We start from the raw sequence: 4895 nt of genomic DNA on the forward strand, positions 1-4895 counted from the left end.
AAGGAAAAAAGAATAGTTTATAAGCAGACTCCAGGAATTGTTAAAAAAGAAGCAGCAGCAGCAGCAGCAGCAGCAGCAGCAGCAGCAGCACATGAATGACAGTCTGAATCAAATGAGAACAAGAATTTGTGAATATAATCTATTTAAGTATCTTGGACAGAAAAGTTTGTGTGTGATCCAGAGTGTTTAATTACGACTAAGGGTAGCATAGGAAATGCATAGCAAGTCAAACTTTCCCTTCTGATTTGGCTTCTGAATCGACGTATGATTAATTCCTCAAATCTCTAGAACAGATTCTTACAATAATAAATGCTAACCTACCAGTTGTTTATCTAGTCTTTCATCCTCATTTAATGGCTAACACTATAAAACTGATGGAAAAACACATTATCTACTCCCTATGCACTCATCCTAATTGTACCCACTTGCTATTTCCAACCTAGATACAGCACCAGGATCTGTCTCCTTTAGAAATTATTGTTCTGATTGATATCCACTTGCTTGTGGGACTCTATAATATTATTAATTTTTCCATTCTTTGTATATAAGTTCAGGAATCCTCAGGGTCATGGCATATTTTAATTATGGTATTTATTCATATGATTTTAGAGTTCATCAATTCTTTTCCTTAAAATTATTTTTTTTTAGTATAAAATTGTTGTGATGAATGCCACTTTCAACCATGAAAATGTAATTGGCACCAGATTTGCTATCTTGAAAAAGTCAACTCTGAAACTGGACAAAACTTATGAGGAAACTACTTTTGTAGGGATTAAACAACAAGCTTTGCCAATTGTATTCATTGGCAAAAGCAAATACATAAGACGAACCCCATGCTCACTCCTTTATAGGTCTGTTAATCTCTTAGTCGGCCCTTCGGAGCTGGGAGTAGATAGGTAAGCCCCAAATGAGACACCCAGCTTGCTGAGTTTATGAAGCTGCTGAAGCTGATGGAATGTGTAAGGCAGAACATGTATGAAGAGGAGGCTGGTAGGGGAAGATCCCAGATTCTTCATCACAATACATGAAAGAGGTCTTGGTTAAAGATTGAACTATAGCTACAAAAAGGGAGATTCTACAGCGACATAAGAATGCTAAAATTATCTTCAAGGTAAGATCGAGCTGTGTTAACACAACTCATTGTAAAGGCAACACAACTGTAGAATTACCCACAGAAACTTTCACACAATCATCAGACAAAGTGGTTAATAGAAGGTTGAGGCAATGAATTGATGTTATAGTCTAGATATTTAAGGATATTTGAAGACAAGTGTACAAATAAGAACGCATGAATAGACCATATAGATAAATGTTGAATGATTAGAAGAAATTGTAATATATAGCAATGCATTACAATTATTGAGACAATATGGTTAAAGGGTATTGAAATTTGTGAAATAGTGTCTAGGATAAATATGAATTATTAGAGAGCAAAAGTGAAAAGGGACACATGTCCAACAACAGCCTCCAAAAAATAATTTTTAAAAAGCTATTAAGTTTATTTTAAAGCTCTATATGAGGCTCTAGACTAAGGTAAGCAGAATTCTAGGATGGCCCCAACATCCCACCACATGGTCTACATCTTCTGTACAATCTAGCCTCCTTGAGAATGGGTGAGTGTGTGAATTTATCAGGATATGGCTGCATTATACGACAAAGTTGAGGAAACTTTGTAAATATAATTGAAATCTCTAAATTCAATTTAGAGATTGAATCTCTTTAGAGATTTAAATCTCTTTCAGTTCATCAAAGGGAGATTATTCAGGGTGAGCGAAAACTGATCAAAAGAGATGATAAATTATAGATATTACAAACAGGATCAGACTATGTTCTGTTGTTTTTTTGTTTGTTTTTTGCCTGTAGTCCCAGCTGCTCAGGAGGTTGAGGCAGAAGTCTGCTGGTATTGGAGAAGCAAATTTTTGCATTTTAGAAGAGTCCATGTGGAAAGGAACTGTGGGTGGCCACTAGTAGCTGAGTACCTCAGTTCTATACTTGTTTCCTCCAAAAATGGATTCTCTTAAAAGAGGATACGGAGCCTCAGATGAAACTACAGTACCACTGATACCTTGATTTCAGCCTGGTGAGATTTTCAGTAGAGGACCCAATTAACTCTTATGCTGGCTCTTGGTTTTTTTCTGAGTCTGACCACTCTGTAAGGAAATCATTCCTCCACATGATGATTCAAGTGTTCTGGCTGTTTATTTTTATATCAGGACAGATCTGTACCATGGACAAACAGGATGCAAACTAAATTTCCTGTGAAGAAACAAAAAACATAGAGAAGCTGCACTAACAGAATATTTTCCAGATGAACATTTTAAAATATGTCCTTTACAGAATGTATCATTTGAACCTGTTTTTCAGTGAAGTGAGAAAGTCATAGGAATTATATGTTACAAAGATCAATTTTGCTAACATTCAAATCTAGTTCTTAGGAAAAACACATTAAAAACACAGGCAGTGGTAAACTGCCAGGAAGAGACAGCACACCTGCATGGTGAACATTTGTATACCTAACCCTGAATTGTTCTCCACATCTTTAAAATAAAAAAATTAAAAGAGGAAAGGAAAAAAAACAGAACACACTAACAAATCCAGGACATAATATTAAAAAATATTTGTATTATGGATAACAAAAAAACAATTTATGCCTATATATGAAGGAATTGCAACAAAGAATGTATAAGAAAGAACAGTCTTCTTGGAGAGTGGCAGACGTAAAAATGTATGTTTCAAATAAGAATTTTAAATACAAAAAAATGCAAATTTAACAAATCTTGAGATGCTATTTCCACTGGTCAGATTAGGGGGGAAAAAGCAATTATAACGTTAAAACATATACTTTTGCACAAGTTTACTAATGTTATAGTCTGATCTAAAAATTGGCTGCTTCCCTCACAGTCAATCAAATATGAGAGTCAGGGAGCTGGAAGAACAAAGGGTTTTATTCTGACTCCATAGGATCAAGGACTAAACTTGTATCCACTAAGAACCTGTTCGCTTAAGTAAAGTTGCCATATAGTATTTATAGCAAAGCGGGCAGTGTCTTATCTATTTCAGCTATTGATTAATGATGACTACATGTGTTGTGACGACCACTCAGTTTCTTTTGTCTAATCTCTGCTTAGACCTCAAGAAGTTTCTGACATAAATCAGTGTTCAAATTATATCAGTCCTGCCATTCTTCTAAGTTACAATTACCTTGAACAATTTGAGACTGAGTACTTTTCAGTTGATTGTGGTTTTTACATATTCCAGGAGTTCTGGTCACAAGGCTGAGTTAAACATTATACATAAAATTAATACAAAGATGTGAAAGAAAGCAGTTGTCATCTAAAGACTAAGAAAATGGATACGTTCCTTGGTTTTTGGTAGGTTCAGCAGAGCTAATTGATCATTTCTTATCTGAGTCCAGCTGAAGCATCTCCAGGGATATGATGGGCAGGTTGTGTGTGTGTGTGTGTGTGTGTGTGTGTGTGTGTGCGCGCGCGCGCACATGTATGCATGCTTTTATTTTACTTTGTGTCTCCTGCTTGTCAGGGAGCTCAATGCCAATGATTGTGTTCTCTCCAGTACCAGCAACAGTTACTAAATCCAAGGGCAGTGAAGGGGAAGAAGGAAAAAAACGTATACTTTTAAATTCAAGTGGCTTCTCCATTTAGCCCAACTCAGCTACAAAAAAATAGTTTCCTAACACAACTTTCTAAGTCTTTTTAAATAAGTATTCTAACATAACCTCTTTTCAGCCTGTAGCACTTTAACTATATCAATTACAGTTGTTTCCAGTACTGAAAAGTCAGAACTGTTATATAATACAAATGAGAATGATAGATCATTTAAGCATTAGAATCCATATATTAATAGAAAGATATGCAGCTTTATGAAAAATGTTCCCTCAAATATACTGTTAATTGATAAAACAGGTCACTACAAAGAAAATTAAATGTAATTCCAAATAAAAGATGCAAACTTTACAGATGTGTAAATATGGCAGACTACTATAGAAAAATAAATAAAATGTATCAAGCTATTCATAGTTGTTAATTCCGAGGAACATGTTTTTATTAAAAATATTTATATTTGGATTTTTTACAATAAAGATATATTTATATGTTATTTGAGTGGCTTACAAATGAAATATTCTAGAATGATTTAAACTTGAAAATATTCTTTTCAGCCATTTCTGGAGATCAAAAACTGTCAAGTTGGTATATCTCTGCCAAAGAAAAGCACATATCAATAAACTCATAATGATGTGAAGTAAAGCAACATGACCTGAAAATTGTCATCTTTGATATTTATGGTCTCTTGTAAGGATTGTACTTACTCATTAGTTATGTAAAACAAATGTAAATAAATATATTTATTTGTTTAAAACTTTATGCACGTTGTAATTATTGAACTGATTTGGAGTGATAGGCTCATAGTATCTATGTATTCCTCAAATTCTATTGTAAGCCCTAATACTGATTAAAACTGCCTGAGACATACCAGCTATTTTATATTGGGGAATTTGTCAGCATAGGATTAGGTAGGCAAATACTTATTATAATTGACATAAAGATAAAACACCAGAGGATAATTGTCAAGCATGAAGACACAGTAACCAGTCTCATGTCATCAAACAAAACTGAGAGGATAATCATCACAGTTAAATATGAGCAAGGAAGAGTAGGTGAAGTAAGCACTCTGGTGTTGGGAGCTGGCCACGGAGGCCCACTGAACATTAGGGATCAGAGAGGGCCGTTGACCCTGAGACCACTAGAATGCGTTCGGGAGCGATTGACCCCATTTCCTCCCCTTTCTACTTAACACTATAACCAGAATAAGCTCCTGCAAGCTCAAACATAATAACTCTGAGACCAGGATGAACACAAGCTAACTTTAGAAGCTCA

The sequence above is a fragment of the Carlito syrichta genome, unplaced genomic scaffold (genome assembly GCF_000164805.1).
Source record: "Carlito syrichta isolate Samal-C Ts95f unplaced genomic scaffold, Tarsius_syrichta-2.0.1 Scaffold316480, whole genome shotgun sequence".
Classification (NCBI taxonomy): Eukaryota; Metazoa; Chordata; class Mammalia; order Primates; family Tarsiidae; genus Carlito; species Carlito syrichta.